Consider the following 18,291-nt stretch of genomic DNA (forward strand, 5'->3'; position numbering starts at 1 on the left):
GTGTTATTGAACAACACTAAACGGATGATTTTTAATAAATAAATAAAAATTGCAAATCAATTACAATTCAGTCTAACTATTTTTGCTGATTGATTGTGGAACACAGTCAACACTGATTTGTGAACGTTGCAAATGTTGAAACCAGTCTGGTTTCAGAAGTGGACATTCAACCGCCTGCCTTGCTCTCAGTTGTTGAAGGCCTAAGACTGGCAAGAGTGGATTCCAAATCTTCAACACTTATCTTGCTGGATCTGTCCGCTGCTTTTGACACAGTTAACCATCAGATCCTCCTGTCAACCTTTTGGGGAAGGGCATCTCAGGAACTGCACTCCAGTGGTTTTACCTCTCCGATAGGTCCTTCAAGGTATATTGGAGAGGTGAGGTGTCCAAGTCACAACATCTAACTACTGGGGTGACTCAGGGCTCAGTTCTTGGACCACTTCTCTTCTCTGTCTACATAGCATCACTAGGTTCTGTCATTCAGAAACATGGCTTTTCATACCACTGCTATGCTGATGACACTCAACTCTACCTCTCATTCCATCCTGATGATCCGACGATAGCTACTCGCATCTCAGCTTGTCTAACAGACATTTCTTGCTGGATGAAGGACCATCACCTTCAACTCAGCACTGCCAAGACAGAACTGCTTGTGGTTTCATCAAACCCATCGTTTCATCACAATTTCACCATCCAGTTAGGCACATCAATCATAACTCCTTCAAAAACAGCCAGAAACCTTGGAGTTATGATTGATCGGCTGACTTTCTCAGACCACACTGCTAAAACTGCCCGGTCCTGCAGATTTGCTTTATTCAACATCAATAAGATCAGGAGAACATGCTTCACAACTCCCTTGTTCAAGTTCTTGTTCTGTCCAGGCTGGACTATTGCAATGTTCTCTTGACAGGTCTTCCAGCCAGTTCTATCAAACCTTTACTATTAATCCAAAACACCGCAGCAAGATAAGTTTTTAATGAGTCAAAAAGAATGCATGTCACACCTCTGTTTATCAATTTGCACTGACTAAGAATATCTGCTCACATAAAATTCAAGGAATTAATGTTTGCCAACAAAACCACCACTGGCTCTGCACCCCTTTACCTAAATTCATTACTTCAGACTTATGTGCCCTCTAGAAACTTGCGTTCTGCAAGTGAACGTCACTTTATTGTGCCATCCCAAAGAGGTGGTCCTTAGCCATCTTCAAGAATCGGCTAAAACATATCTCTTCCATCTTTATTTGACCATCTAACTCTAGCACATTCTATTCTTAAAAAAAAAAAAAAAGAAACTAACACTTGCTTTTTGTATTCTATCTATTTGTTTTCTTTTTATTTACGATGCAATTAACAAAAGCAAAAAAAGGACTATAACACTACCTTGCTCTATTCTATCTGTTTTCTTTTTATTTATTTACATAGTAAGGACATCGGTAAAATAGTCCATGTTAAGATCATGGGGCTCGCGTCTCTAGCTGGCATCCCTTTCTCTCATGCTCTCGCCATATTGCGTCATTCTTGTGCCGACTGCTGAAGTGTGCCCAGGTGCTTCTTCAGAGCGAGCTAATTGGTGCAAGTTCAAGAAATATCGTAGTATCATATATATACTGTACAATGCGACATACATTCACATCAAATGTTATCTCGGCAGTAGAGTTACACTTATGGGACACAGCACTTATGCGCAATCACAAAAGTGCATTATCTGCATGTGCTTTAAAGCCTTGCGGTTAAACGTTTAATTAATGTGCTGTTTTGACGTGCTTCTGAGCACGTACACATGAAGTGCTTTCTAACAGACTTGAGTTTCCCTACTAGAAATTTTACGTTCCCAGAATGTCCTCAGAACGTCCCCGCTGGTGTCAAGGACGTCATCTAGTAACGTCCCCAGAAAGTTCTGAGACGGTCACGATGTCGAGTTCTTTAAAGGGTTGGGGGACGTTATTTGGAGGACCTTCACAGAACATTCAGGATGTTTTGGGAACGTTAAGGGGACCATTACTATAGGACGTTCCCTATTGGTCTCTATACTACATTCAACCTTTGCAGGACAAACCTACAATGTTGTTGTTGTTGTTTTGGTCCTATTTAGTTACTTCCTTTAGTTACTAAGATTTAGTAACGCATTACAGGAAACTATAGGGGATCAGACCTTTCAAACCGGTTCTTGGTCTGCAGAACCTTAAGGCACTGTGTTCATGCTTAACACATTCAAACATAAAATACAAAGCAGGAAAGCATTCATTTATTTTGTGAACAAAAACAGATTATAAACGTTAAATATGGTCATGCACAGGAAGGGTGGTGGAGATAGAGAGGGGGGAACTCAGTCAAATCAATTCAGTTCAAATTGGCTTTATTGCCATGACAATTTCCACAGTAAAGCATCAAAATGTGTCCTAATAATGGAAACAGTAACAAGAACATAATTTACAGTAATTATATATTTAGTGTGTGTGTGCGTGTGTCAGTCACTGTCTCCATCTTCAGGAGGTGCCCCAAGTTGTTCTTCCGCTGCCTGAAAAAAAAGCAATCACTTCAATTAATTTTTAATTACTTTTAATTACACTTAGGTGTACAAGTATAGAGGACCAAATTTACAAAAACATAAATTATATATATATTAGGGGTGTCAACGTTAACGCATGCGAGTAATCAAACATTTTTAACACGTTAATATTTTTTTTACGCAAATTAATCACTTTTATACTACACTTTTAAACTACTTTTATAATGTACCGCGAACACCCAAAGTGTATATAGACAAGTAAAAATGAAAATAGATCCTTTTACTAATGTGTATTATACTTGGAATGTATCCCTGGCAACTTAAGAACGGAGAGGCAGTTAACATCACAAACAACGTGAGTTTCAGCAGAGCACATGTTAAGGCTTTTACACAGCAGAAATAAACATGACATCAGCCACTATAGATTATATAAGATAATAAACGCAAGATTACGATAGGATAGGGTCTGTATGTGATTTTGTAAAATGAATGTGTACATCTGAAATGCTAATTTGTGCAGTGATATAAAAGGTTATAAATAGCATATTTTAACAACAGTAAACAACCAAATTCCACACCTGATCGTAAAAGGAAGTTATTACAAACACTCGATGGTGGTTTGAAGTGAGTTCTGAGTAAAAGTGCACTATTAATCTCATAAATTGTCTTATGAAGCATGATGCTAATGTTAGCTCTAATGCAGCTGCAGAACAGGTCCAATTCTTCTTTATAATGCATTTTGTCATAATACTTCATGTAAGGTCGCAAGAAATGTTTTGTTGTATTAAATTACATTTTTTTTAATCGATTGACAGCACTAATATATATATATATATATATATAAAACGTGTGCGCGTGCGCGCGTGTTTGTCTGTATACACATACAGTGGTGCTCATAAGTTAACATACCACTTGCAGAATATGCAAAATGTTCAGAATTTTAACAAAATACGAGGGATCATGAAAATTGCATGTTATTTTGTATTTACTACTGTCCTGAATAAGTGATTTCAAATAACAGAAGTTTATACTCAAGACAAAATGACAACTGAATTTATAAAAATGACTACATTCAAAAGTTTACATACAATCTTGGACTCATACACAACTATTACAAAAAAATGAAAACATTTTCTGATGCTTAAGAAGGAAACACAAAGCATTAAGAGCCGGGGCATGGAAACTTTTTGAAATGGATGATTAGGGTAAATTTGTACTTATTTCGTTTTTTGGGAAACATGTAATTATTTATGTAGCTACTGAAGAGCAGTACTAAATGGAAAAAGAAAGCTATTTAAACAATTTACACATCATCCAGTTCAAAAGTGTACTGGCTCTTAATGCATTGTGTGGCCTTCTCGAGCATAAGTAAATATTTTCACCTTTTGTAATAGTTGTGTATCATTCCTTCAGTTGTCCTCAGTGTCAAAAGATTGTTCTCAAAATCATACAGTCACTGTTGGAAAGAGTTCACATATGCAGAGGACGCTGGAAAACAAAGAATTTGCAGGAGCTGGAGGATTTTTCTTAAAGGTCCCATGGCATGAAAATTTCACTTTATGAGGTTTTTTAACATTAATATGAGTTCCCCTAGCCTGACTATGGTCCTCCAGTGGCTAGAAATGGCGATAGGTGTAAACCGAGCACTGGGTATCCTGCTTCGCCTTTGAGAAAATGAAAGCTCAGATGCCCCGATCTGGAATCTTCCCTATATGTCATCATACGGGGAAAGGTTACCTCCCCTTTCTCTGCTTTGCCCGCCCATGAGAAGATGAGCTACTACCGTGCGAGGTGAGCGCAATATTATTATTTTTTTTCTTTGAGAGACATCATGGCTTGCAAACGAGCGAAGCATGACAGTTTGTTTTTTTTTTTTTTTTTTTTAGTTCCTTCATCCGAGCCTATGGCTAGAATTAGCTACATGATGATAACTGAAACAGCATACATAAACAAACCAACTAAAGTACCGTATCCAGACACAGTATTTTAAACTAACCATTCGGAGACGTCCTGCTGTAGCCGCTGAGTTGCAACTTCTTCATCCGGTGCTTCTCCATCCGGATCAGATTCTGGGTCAAACTGAAAAACTTGAACGACTGCGTGTCTATGAGCCACTGCGATACATCCACTGTCAACATTAGCGCATGGTAGCGCAAGCTGGTTAAGGCCACACCCCCACTCTCCACCTTGCACCGCCTCTCTCCTCCTCATTAGCATTTAAAGCTACAGACACAGAATGGCACGTCCTAAGGAAAGCTCATTGTGGGACTGGCTCATAGTGGCTGAAATTCTGCACCAAGGAAACAGACCAGTATTAGGGACCACTTAGGCCTATATAAAAGCATCCAAAAAGCAGCATGTCATGAGCAGTTCAGCCTGCTGTTCTTAAAGGTCTCAAGACAAACAAGGGACTCATGAACAACTATCACAAAACATAAAACAATCGTGGATCACTCAGGAAACAACACACAGTATTAAGATTCAAGGGTATGTAAACATTTGAAAGGGGTTGTTTTTATAAATTCATTCAATTTATAAATGAATTCAAACTTATGAGCACATATATATCACATCATCCAGTCTGTCTGGAATGAAATGAAGAGACAGACTAAATCCAGAGGAAATGTGGCAACGTCTCTTAGATGCTTCAAAAGACCTACAGTATCTACAAAGCTACAGTACTGTTAAAAGTTTTAGGCACTTGTGTGAAAATTCTGTTGAGGATGCTGTCAAAAATAATCTCATAAATAAATTTCATTTATCAATTAACTTCTATTAATTAAATCAACATTTGTTGTGACCATCCTTTGTGTTTTAAAGCAGCTTTTGCTCTAGATGCACTTGTGAGTAGCTTTGCAGGTAGGTTTCTTGAAGTACTTTGGAGACGTTACCACAGTTCTTCTGGATTTAGTCTGTCTCAGTTTGTTCTGTTTCTTCATGTCATTCCAGACAGACTGGATGATGATGAGATCAGATCTCTTTGTGGAGCACTGGCTGTTTTCAGACTCCTTGTGCAAACAAAAATCTCACTGGATTATTACAATTAATGGCAAAATTAATGTTTGGAAATATAAACTGATATTTCCACTACAGCAAAAGATAGAAATAGTGGACTTGAAACCATTTTTTTGTTGGTGAAAATACGACTGGCCTAAGAAATAAAGGAATAAATGATTTGCTGAAATAAATAAATATAATTAACTTGTCATAACACTTTATCCTGAATTAACTTTATTACCTTTTTTCTTTATTGATTTATTTTCTGTATTTATTTTTATATTTAATTAACTTATTTATTTTTAAGTCTATTTATGCATTCATTTATTTTATATATTTATTCATTCCCACATGTATTTATCTCAAGATTTATTCATTTTTAATTTTTTATTATTCCGTGTGCAAGATTGACATTTCGTAATGCACATTATTTTTTTAAATACACGATTTGATTATTTCTATACTTCATGCTTCAGCTTAACACAATTGTATAGAGACTCCCTGCCTGTTGGTTCCCCAAGGCAGTCTGCCAACCAAGCCTGTCCTGCTCTACCAGCCTGAGACTTCCTGCCTGTTGGTTCCCCAAGGCAGTCTGCCAACCAAGCTTGGTGCAGAGAGCCTTTCATGGACACTAGCCTACTTTATGCCCCTTCACTCTGATTGCACGCCCTACTGGTCTCTGCTCTGGCCTTCTCCCCATTCTGCTGCTTGGATTGGCCACTGACTGGGACTGTTCTCCAGACTGTCTACCTCTGGAGGCATAGTTCTCTCCCGCTGGTTGGAGTTGTCCCAAGACTGTTCACCCCTGGGCACTCCCTTGAACTTGTGCTTTCAATAAATATTTGTTTCACTCACTCTGCATTTGGGTCCCTTCTTGCTGACCTTGACATATTTACTTTTTGCTGTACTTTGGATCAAATAAATGCAGGCTTGGTGAGCAGAAGAGACTTCTTTAAAAAAAACTTTGAAAAATACTTACTGTTCAAAAACTTTTAACTGGTAATGTATCATATTATAACGTGACATTGATCCCTTTTTCTGGCCTGTCAGCAATATGCTGCCGAAAATTTGAAAAACCTTTTTGCAAGATGAGCCTACCTTCTGAGATGACATCATGACAGCCTGTATGAAGAGGGCAGGGTACATGGCAGGGTCTGGAAAGCACAGAAAAGGGCACAGTATGAAAAAATTGCAGTACAGTGTTCGTTTCTAATCAAAGAAAAGACCAAATGGGTGTAAAAAGAAAAGACAACTGTAAAAAGTTAATTAATTAATAACTTATAGACAACCGAAAAGAAACAAAAAATCTGGTCCACAAACGTCTTGTTAAATCTAAGCATGGTCAGTTAAAAACGTAACATATATTTACAAATCTTTTATATCATTACGATATAATATACATTTTTTTTAAAATCATTTTATCGATAAGCAATTTACATTTTTAGACACCTTGACGGTAACCTTCCCACAAACCCAAACAAACGCATTTAATAACGAATATAAAACATATGAAACATAATAGACAGAAATGTGTAAGGAAATGACCATTTTAGTAACAACATAGCATTACAAAAAAATATTCTGGGTTGCTAATCCCATTCCTACCTTTAAACCTAACTACAGCCATTTCTTACAGTAACGTAATGCTATAAATAAAAGCATGATGGACAGACAAGTGCAATCCCAATAATTTACTGCAAAAATGTCAAAAACATTACCAAAAGTAGTCCAAATGATGATGCGTTGCAGCCACAGGTGAAATACAATAGTTTTGTGTGAGGTACAGAGCAGAATTTAAGTTGATGATCGATGGAAATATTATTCAGATTACCATCCCGATCCACTCCGTGAAAGCTTGCATCATTCAAACTCACCTCACTTTTCTTTCTTTGTAAAGTTGCGTGAAAAAATTCCTGGTCGCGGTTTGCGTTTTTTTGGGCTTATTTAAAAAAATATGGTTGCTTGTTAGGGAAATCTGACAACTTCGTTTCTTTATTTATGTTCGCCGTATTCTTCAATGCATTGATTGACACTCTGTGTGCTCGCAGTTAATAGCTAACCAGTGTAATAATATAAGTGCAGTAGAGTAATTTGCCAAATTCGCCCCCTCACTGGAGAAAAATCACAGTCAATAAGAAGGCGCGTGACGCTGTAATCAAAGCGACGATAGAAGTAGACATAGAGGAGTGGGATGACTTTCTTTTAGTCTAATTTTTACAATGTGTTTGTAATGTATTAATTATCACGGGCTGTAATAAAAAACAAGTATTCATATTCTAATACTGAGTAAATACATTTGGTTCAAATAGCCTGGTATGGCAAGATGTATTAAAATGTTTCTTTTTTTAACATTTCAACCACATTATTAGATTACCTTTTGAGTTCATGAATACACATAAATGATAGCTTAATGATTTTTTTATCTTTTTTTATAATATTTTATAAAATATTATTACTTTTTTAATATATTATAATTTAATATATAATTTTATATAATTTTATATTTTTTTGTAATATTTATGTGGCATTTAGTTTTTTAAAATTTCATTTATTTGATAGTTATGTATACATTATTTTATTTTAAATGGAAGAAAAACCTATTTTTGACCTCAGAATAAAGCACTTTCCCTCTGTACATGGCTGTGGGGACGAGCAGTTTTGTGGTGCTTGGAATTCTTTATAATTGATTAAAACAAATACTGCCACACTGATGGCTCAAGAAGGTGTAATTGTTCAAAAACACATTGTTTCATTTAAAAAAAAAACAAAATATATATATATATATATATATATATATATATATATATATATATATATATAAAATTGTAACCAAGTGTTTTTCAAGTGTAATATTTCTGTAAAGGCTAGGGACAGAAAAATGGACATTTCCATAGAATGACCCCTATATATTTTAGGCTATGTTATATAAATTTGTGGCTATGTTACAGCTTCCCTTTGAAGCTCTTGTGCTTTTCTCCTTTTCCATCTCTCCAATCCTATTCTGCTCACAGGTGACTGGAGACGAGTTTTGTTCCCAATTTTGTTGCAGTTTGCTAATTTTTGTAAAATAGCTTCTGTTTTTGCTTTTCAGATAAAAGAGTGGTTTCAGTTTAAAATGTTGCAGGCTCATTTATTGGTACTAAATAATTGATAATGAATAATATTGATGATAATAAATCATCAAAAAATATTGTGCTTGTTTTGGGCCTGTTTTTGAAGCTGCGGTTGCTTATTTGTCTCGCGAGAGTTGGCAACTGTGATGGATGAAGATCTCTGAATAAATGGTTGAATTTGGGTCTATTCCTCGCAGTCGTATGAATTCAGAAGACTTGAATTACAGCGCAGATAAAATAAAATTGATTCCTTTTGTAATTATGTGTATTACTTTTATGGTGTGTTTTATGGTTCTATCGTCAGTCACAGCATGTTGGAGAAATGGCAAATAAAATAAATATTTCATAAAAACGGTTGAATAATTACAGAAATGTTATTGATTTTAAGGGTTAGTCTTGTTGAACATTTTATTCTTCGAAAGGAGTTGACAGCAGAAATCATACATATAAACTGAAATTGTATTATTTCATATTAAGTAAATGAGTAAACTTAATTTAATAAATGCACTTGAAAAAGGATTTATGTTGTCAATAAGCTATTTCAATAAGCAACCATGCAGTACGTTTAATTGTAGAACCCCATTTTACAATAGATACGAATTCTCATGAGATCATGTTGCTAAACTTTATACTCACTTTAGTTTAGCAAGGTATGTTCACAACATTAGCTTCTTTTCCAGAAAACTATTATTAAAATAACTTTCCATGATAGATAATTAAATTAGCAGACATACTCACCTTAGAAGAATCTTGTTGGCTCTCTGCTGGTGAAGAAAAAATAAAGCCTCAGTCTGGTTTAACTGATGCTGGGATGGATAGGTGGATCCCTCTCCTCTGCTCCTGCTATTGGAGCATATGCCGCTCAGGACCTTTGTGATTGGTTTAAAATGCAAGGTATCCAATAGGCCACAAATATAGGGAAATGACAGATAGTATAAGGATTTACTGTATACATATACAGTGAGGAAAATAAGTATTTGAACACCCTGCTATTTTGCAAGTTCTCCCACTTAGAAATCATGGAGGGGTCTGAAATTGTCATCGTAGGTGCTTGTCCACTGTGAGAGATATAATCTAAAAAAAAATCCAGAAATCACAATGTATGATTTTTAACTATTTATTTGTATGATACAGCTGCAAATAAGTATTTGAACACCTGAGAAAATCAATGTTAATATTTGGTACAGTAGCCTTTGTTTGCAATTACAGAGGTCAAACGTTTCCTGTAGTTTTTCACCAGGTTTGCACACACTGCAGGAGGGATTTTGGCCCACCTCCACACAGATCTTCTCTAGATCCGTCAGGTTTCTGGCCTGTCGCTGAGAAACACGGAGTTTGAGCTCCCTCCAAAGATTCTCTATTGGGTTTAGGTCTGGAGACTGGCTAGGCCACGCCAGAACCTTGATATGCTTCTTACAGAGCCACTCCTTGGTTATCCTGGCTGTGTGCTTCGGGTCATTGTCATGTTGGAAGACCCAGCCTCGACCCATCTTCAATGCTCTAACTGAGGGAAGGAGGTTGTTCCCCAAAATCTCGCAATACATGGCCCCGGTCATCCTCTCCTTAATACAGTGCAGTCGCCCTGTCCCATGTGCAGAAAAACACCCCCAAAGCATGATGCTACCACCCCCATGCTTCACAGTAGAGATGGTGTTCTTGGGATGGTACTCATCATTCTTCTTCCTCCAAACACGTTTAGTGGAATTATGACCAAAAAGTTATATTTTGGTCTCATCTGACCACATGACTTTCTCCCATGACTCCTCTGGATCATCCAAATGGTCATTGGCAAACTTAAGTCGGGCCTGGACATGTTTCTGGTTTAAGCAGGGGAACCTTCCGTGCCATGCATGATTTCAAACCATGACGTCTTAGTGTATTACCAACAGTAACCTTGGAAACGGTGGTCCCAGCTCTTTTCAGGTCATTGACCAGCTCCTCCCGTGTAGTTCTGGGCTGATTTCTCACCTTTCTTAGGATCATTGAGACCCCACGAGGTGAGATCTTGCATGGAGCCCCAGTCCGAGGGAGATTGACAGTCATGTTTAGCTTCTTCCATTTTCTAATGATTGCTCCAACAGTGGACCTTTTTTCACCAAGCTGCTTGGCAATTTCCCCGTAGCCCTTTCCAGCCTTGTGGAGGTGTACAATTTTGTCTCTAGTGTCTTTGGACAGCTCTTTGGTCTTGGCCATGTTAGTAGTTGGATTCTTACTGATTGTATGGGGTGGACAGGTGTCTTTATGCAGCTAACGACCTCAAACAGGTGCATCTAATTTAGGATAATAAATGGAGTGGAGGTGGACATTTTAAAGGCAGACTAACAGGTCTTTGAGGGTCAGAATTCTAGCTGATAGACAGGTGTTCAAATACTTATTTGCAGCTGTATCATACAAATAAATAGTTAAAAAATCATACGTTGTGATTTCTGGATTTTTTTTTTTAGATTATGTCTCTCACAGTGGACATGCACCTACGATGATAATTTCAGACCCCTCCATGATTTCTAAGTGGGAGAACTTGCAAAATAGCAGGGTGTTCAAATACTTATTTTCCTCACTGTATATATATATATAATGAGAATTGAGCATTTCACCTATAAGTGAAATGTGTGCCTCCAATGTTTCCAAATGGGTAAGGAGGATATGTTGCAGCACAGTCCCAAATGAAACGTCCCAATCTGACTAAAAGGGAACCATAAGGGAACGTTCTGTTAACGTCCCAAAAGTCCTCTTTTTAATGTTGCTATGTGACCATAGAATAACCAATATAGAACGTCCTCCTAAAGTCATATTGGGAATGTTATTATATGACTAAAAGAGGACCATATGGGAACGTTCTGTTTAGGTCCCAGATGTCCTCTGTGTGCTATGTGACCATAGAATAACCAATACAGAACGTCCTCCTAAAGTCATATTTGGAACATTATTATATACTAAAATATGACCATATGGGAACATTCTGTTAACGTCCCAAATGTCCTCTTTGTAACGTTGCTATGTGACCACAGAATAACCAATATAGAACGTCCTCCTAAAGTCATATTTGGAACATTACCTATTATATACTAAAAGAGGACCATGTGGGAACGTTCTCTTAACGTCCCAAATGTCCTCTTTGTAACGTTGTTATGTGACCATAGAATAATACAGAACCTCCTGCTAAAGTCATATGTGGAACGTTATTATATGACTAAAACAGGACCATGTGAAAACGTTTTGTTAATGTTCCAAATGTCCTCTTTGTAACGTTCTTATGTGACCACAGAATAACCAATATAGAACGTCCTCCTAATGTCACATTGGGAACGTTATTATATGACTAAAAGAGGACCATGTGAGAACATTCTGCTAACGTCCCAAATGTCCTCTTTGTGACGTTGTTGTGTGACCAAAAAAATAACCAATATAGAACGTCCTCCTAATGTCATATTGGGAACTTTATTATATGACTAAAAGAGGACCATGTGAAAACATTCTGTTAACGTTCCAAATGTCCTCTTTGTGACGTTGTTATGTGACCAAAAAATAACCAAAATGGAACATCCTCCTAAAGTCATATCTGGAATGTTATTATTTGACTAATAGAGGACCATATGGGAACGTTCTGTTAACGTCCCAAATGTCCTCTTTGTAACGTTCTTATGTGACCAAAAAAATAACCAATATAGAACGTCCTCCTAATGTCATATTGGGAACGTTATTATATGACTAAAAGAGGACCATGTGAGAACGTTCTGCAAACGTCCCAAATATCCTCTTTGTAACGTTCTTATGTGACCAAAAAATAACCAAAATAGAACGTCCCCCTTAAGTCACGTAAGTAACATTGAGCACCAGCACTTTCATAACCAAAAGAGGACGTTTTAGGAACATCCCTAATGTTCTGTAGAGGTTCGGGACTTTCGTCACCTTTAGGGTACTTTTAGGGAACTTTGCGCAAGGTTGCGAGAAAGTCCCCTCCTACCTGGGTTTAAGACTTAACTCAACTTATAAGTTGTCTTTCATGTCTGATTGATTTTGCGTCTAATACTGTCAAAAGCACACAGTGTTTACATATGTGAAGAGAGAAGAACGATTTGTTCGAGAATGGACAGCTTCTAATATTGAAGTTTTAAAGGGTTTAAAGGGTTCTAATCGGATTGCACCGATTGGAATATGTTTTTGAACACATGGTCTGATCTTAATAACAGGTGCTCACGGTTTCTAATTATATTACGTTCTCTGTTGATTTTGTCATACCTACAAAAAAGATCACTTTGTATCCCAATAATAAACCTTGGGTTACGAAGGAGTTAAAAAGTATATTGAATATGAAGAAGAGAGTATTTCTCTCAGGAACTAATGAGGAGAAAAAACAGATAAACAGGGAAGTTAAAAGGGCAATAAAATTGCTAAAAGTAATTATAAAAATAAGATTGAGGGTGTGTTTATGCAAAGTAATCTTAAAGCTGCCTGGAAAGGAATTAAGAGTATGGCTGAAGTCAGTACTTGGGTATCAAATCAACAAAGGCCTATGGAGAATTGGAGAATTATGATTCTAATTTTCTTCTATCTAATAAGTATAATGATTTTTTTTCTCGTTTTAATACATCAACTACAGATGATGAGATGGCACTTTTTATAGATAATATTAGCAAGATGGCTCTTTTTAAAGATAATACTAGTTATTTGAATAATTTTAAATTGAAACCATCTGATATATTGAAACAGTTGAAGGCTACACCGCTTAATAAGGCCCCAGGCCCAGATAGCATATGTGGACACAGAGTCACTGTGCTGAACAGCTTAGTGGAGCTCTCCACTTACTTTTTCAATCTTCTTTAGATCTAGGGTTGGTACCAGATTTGTGGAAAAGCTCAACTATTGTACCTATACCTAAAAAAGCAAAGCCAGAGTTGTTGAACGACTAACGTCCTATTGCCTTGACTTCTTTGGTCATGAAGGTTTTTGAAAAAGAGATAAAAAAGTATGTGATGACAGTTGTTGGATCACTTTTAGATCCGTTGCAGTTCGCATATTGTGCTGGAAGAGGCGTAGAGGATGCAAATCTGTTTTTGTTGAATGCTCTCAGCCGACATCTGGAAAATAGTGGAGCCTTTGCTTTTGTTTGTGGACTTTTCGTCTGCATTTAATTTTTTGCAACCTATTATTTTAGGCCAAAAACGTATTAGTCAGTTCAATTTTAACTATGGTTTAGTTTATGGATTATGAATCTTTTAACATATAGCGAACAAAAGGTTAGAGTTAATGTGGTCTTATTAGACACGTTAAATATTTTTATAGGTTCACCACAAGGCTGTGTACTTTCTCCTGATCTTTTCATTTTACATATACAAATGATTGTCAGAGTTTGTACAATAATAGTTATTAAATAAAATATTATTATTATTATTATTAATATAAGTTATAAAATATGCAGACAATACTGTGCTTCTGTCCTTGCTGTCATATCTAGATCAGGAATATGGTCCACTTTTGGATGATTTTATTCTATGGTGTAATAGGATGAAATTAGATTTGAATGTGTCAAAAACGAAAGAGATGATCATCAGTTTTAGTAAGAAAACACTTACACCTCAAAGGGTGGTCATTAATGACACACAGGTTCATGTAGTGGAAGAATACAAGTATTTAGGTACGATTGTTAATAATAGGTTGAAGTTTGATCAAAACACAGATGCAATCATTAAAAAGTCACATCAAAGATTGTATGTGTTGAGGAAACTGAATTCTTTCAATGTACAGAGAGTCATTCTCAGGACTTTCTATAATTCATTTATTGAAAGTGTCCTGTCCTTTTACTTTATTTGTTGGTTTTCCTTATTGTCTACAAAGAACAAAAATCGTTTGCAAGGTATTGTTAATATGTGTTCCAAAATTTTAAGTGTTCCCTTGCGAAGTCTTACATTTTATTATGAACAGCAAGTGATGAGGATGGCGCATACAATTATAGGAGACTGCACACACCCTTTGAATGATTATTTTAAGTGGATGCCCCTTGGGAGACATTTAAGGTCAATTAGATGTTCCACAAAATTTACTTTTGTGCCTGAAGCACATACGTTTATGTTATAAATTTAGTTGATTTAGATGACTTGTTTTTTTTTTTTTTTTTTACGTACTTGGTGTATTTTGAGTATGTGTATTTGTGTGTTCCCAGCAGGCACACAATGTCATAAGACGTTAATATTTCAACCTGATCTCACAGAATTCCGTGTAATGACCACGGACTTAATTAACCCCGAATCTGTGGTGGCATCACGGAATCGCCGAAAATTCCGTGATGGGCTCACAGAAGGCATCAGCCGTGGTCCATGCACGGATTCACTGGTTCAACACCAGCGCTGCATCGGACCACGTAAAAAGAGTGACTCCGATGCAGTTATATTTTGTATATAAATTTATACTTTCACTGGAGCACCTGACACCATCCCTACCCTAAACCTACCCAGTTCTGAACAATAATGATGACAATAAATTTCCCAGTATCGCGTCGGCAAATTGATGCTAAGGGTTTCCTATTTAAAGTGTTGAACCAGTGGATCCGTGCGTGGAGCACGGCTGATGCCTGTCACTGACTTACATTGGTATCACTTCTGTGAGCCCATCACGGAATTTTCGGCGATTCCGTGATGCCACCACAGATTCGGAGGTTAATTAAGTCCGTGGTCATTACACGGAATTCTGTGAGATCATGTTGAATATTTGGTTAGATTTAGGTCGCGGCGTCAGGTGACCAAAATTCAATGTCAAGCCAACGTCTAATGACAACGTTATTGTGATGTCCAATACTGACGTCATGTTGATATTTAGTTAGATTTAGGTTGGGGCATTAACTAACCAAAATCCAAAGTCGATTCAACGTCTTAAGCCAACGTCACATTGACGTCAAATACTGACATTTAGTCGTCAGGTATGGCGACCAAAACCCAACGTCTCGTAGATGTCATATTGGTAACGTCCACACAACGTCCAACTCTAACATCATTAGACGTTGATCTTTTGTTAGTTTTAGGTTGTGGCATTAACTAACCAAAATCCAACGTCCAGCCAACGTCTTAAACCAACATCATATTGATGTCAAATACTGACATTTAGTCATCAGGTATGGCAACCAAAACCTGACATTTAGTCGTCAGGTATGGCAACCAAAACCCAACGTCTCCTAGACGTCATAATGGAAACGTCCACACAACGTCAAATTCTAACATCATTAGACGTTGATCTTTTGTTAGTTTTAGGTTGTGGCATTAACCAACCAAAATCCAACGTCAAGCCAATGTCTTAAGCCAACGTCATATTGATGTCAAATACTGACATTTAGTCGTCAGGTATGGCGACCAAAACCCAACGTCTCGTAGACGTCATATTGGTAACGTGCACATAGTCAAACTCTAACATCATTAGACGTTGATCTTTTGTTAGTTTCATGTTGTGGCATTAACTAAACAAATTCGATCATTGAGCCAACGTCTGACATTTAGTCATGAGGTACACTGTAAAAAAAATAAAATAAATCTATTTTACGGAATATAACTGTACATATTTACAGTATTTTTCTGTTATTTTAAATTATAAGTAAAATTCTGTAAAACAACATCTATAAATTAAAAACTTGACTGTTATTTTAAGTAGGCTATTATATCTTTAATGACAAATTATAGTAGTTCTCATTTTTTTAACACAGGAAAATGGCTGTATTATTTATACTGTATTTTTTCTGTATTCTTAAATTGCATATAATTTAAATGTAAAATTACACAAATAATCTTTAATATGTAGCTCATTATATTAAAGGTTTATGCCCATACTAGCTGTTTAGCATTTTTCTTTGTAATTTTAAAGTACATCATAGTTTTATATTTAGGTGTTTTTACATTTGACAATTCTGAACACAAATATAGCTGACTTATTTCATTACATCAAATAATGCATAGTCTGTTTTTAAAGAGTAAAGCTGCACTACTCTCCAGGTTGAAACTTTCAGGCCTCTTCCCACACACCAGTTGATCCAAATTACTTTGCAAAGGAAATTGTGAACAGAGAAAAGTATACATAATCTTTAAAAGCTCATACTCTCCAAAAATAATCCATTGACTTTCACAAACATGACATACAGCCATTGTAAATTATTGGTATGTTATCTGATCAGAATGTGCATTTGTTATTTGTGTGAGAGAAACCCTATACCTACGGAGAAATTTGAAATTAGAAAAAAAGGCATAAGGCATAAGAGTGGTTATACAGTTGAGACAAGGGATTTGCTAAAGTTCAAAAGGGTCATTATTGGTCATGTGAATGTAACTGTAATTTACGAGTATAGGCAGACATGTACACACTGTCTGTACTCCTAAACCTAACCCTATTTTAACTCTAAATTCATAGGGAAATTATAGGTGAATAGTGAATAGCACACATACACTTGTAAGTATTTGCTATCTTTTGTTTAAAACTAGTTTTTTTCTATAGTTGCAATGATATTTGATGTCTCTCTTTGTTGCTTTGGTCGTGATTGGTTAATCTGAACGTCATCCAGGAATCTGGCCAATGACAACTGGGCACGCCTCCTACCGCTCAAATTTGAATTTACACACCAGTCCGTTGCTGCTCTGTTTATCTGCAGTCCTGCTCCATTCAGTGCAGTAGTAATGGCTTTTACATGGATTAGCACATATCTGACAGATGAATTCTTATTTTGAGTTATGCGGTGCAGATTGAGAACGAAAAAGCGCGAATATGAACACAGACACAATGGCTAATGGACACATATTGCAAACGGCAGAAGGTAAATACCATTTATAATTTTTCTACTGTTACTGTTAAAGTGATATGCTAATCGTGATGACATAATCTGTTACTGTTTTGTTATTATGTTTTAATAAAGATAAGGCTGTATGTAATGACGATGTCATGGCCATGATTTAAAGTGACTACTTTGTGTTTTTAAATATTTGTTTATATCGCGGAATGTAAATATATACACGTAACATAGTACTACAAGTTACTGACGTTTTAACAGAGAAACATGCATGAATGACAGAATAAATAGCGGGACATGTATGATGTTAATATGACTTAAGTACAGAAGGCCGCCTTTTGCTGATCTTATTTTTAATAACAGAATGAAATAGTAAAAATAACTAACGTTATATTGTTATTTTATTGTAAAATAAAATGTCTCACTGTGGAACATGAAAAACTGGAATATACACTTGTTCAACAGAGAGGACATGAAACCACCATTATTGGACTCTGAAGAATGCTATGTAAACCATGCTTTTGGATCTACTGTTAAGTTTTGTAATAAATTTGGTGAGTAGGCTAAATTTCTGTAAGCCCATGTCTCTGTCAGTAAGTCAACAATATTGTTCTATTAAACCTGTTAATATTCATTTATGTGTGTGTCTGTGTTTTCCCTCTTATGGTCCAGAGTTTTTGGGATTGAAAATCTTCTGCCACATGATCTTCCGTAAAAGTGAGTATACATGTCATACTAACATTAATACTTTAAATGATCATGTACAGATTTTTAGCTGTACAGAGCCGCTCGTTTTGCTGCTTGATATTGCAAATTGGTGTGTCTTACCATGTTATTTTAGTGTATTAGCTTAATTATAAACACACTGGTTTATAACAGTTTTACCGTTTACTGCATGTTGTTATTCTTGTC

General features: G+C 36.3%; 2 long non-coding RNA genes across 3 annotated transcripts; one reads left to right on the plus strand and one right to left on the minus strand.

The window, feature by feature from the left end:
- Nucleotides 1-321: 321 nt before the first annotated feature.
- Nucleotides 322-7,628, minus strand: LOC131529291 (uncharacterized). 2 transcript variants are annotated; one of them, XR_009268049.1, is made up of 4 exons: nucleotides 7,383-7,628; nucleotides 6,607-6,662; nucleotides 4,508-4,801; nucleotides 322-2,520 (listed from the first exon to the last, which is right to left on the minus strand). It is a non-coding gene; the product is annotated as an uncharacterized LOC131529291 (long non-coding RNA). The 2 variants fall into 2 exon arrangements; XR_009268050.1 differs by lacking the exon at nucleotides 4,508-4,801.
- Nucleotides 7,629-17,283: 9,655 nt separating this feature from the next.
- On the plus strand, nucleotides 17,284-18,080 carry LOC131529292 (uncharacterized). Its single transcript, XR_009268051.1, has 3 exons — nucleotides 17,284-17,406; nucleotides 17,845-17,933; nucleotides 18,052-18,080. It is a non-coding gene; the product is annotated as an uncharacterized LOC131529292 (long non-coding RNA).
- Nucleotides 18,081-18,291: the final 211 nt, after the last annotated feature.

Source organism: Onychostoma macrolepis, chromosome 21, assembly GCF_012432095.1.
Source record: "Onychostoma macrolepis isolate SWU-2019 chromosome 21, ASM1243209v1, whole genome shotgun sequence".
Taxonomy (NCBI): Eukaryota; Metazoa; Chordata; class Actinopteri; order Cypriniformes; family Cyprinidae; genus Onychostoma; species Onychostoma macrolepis.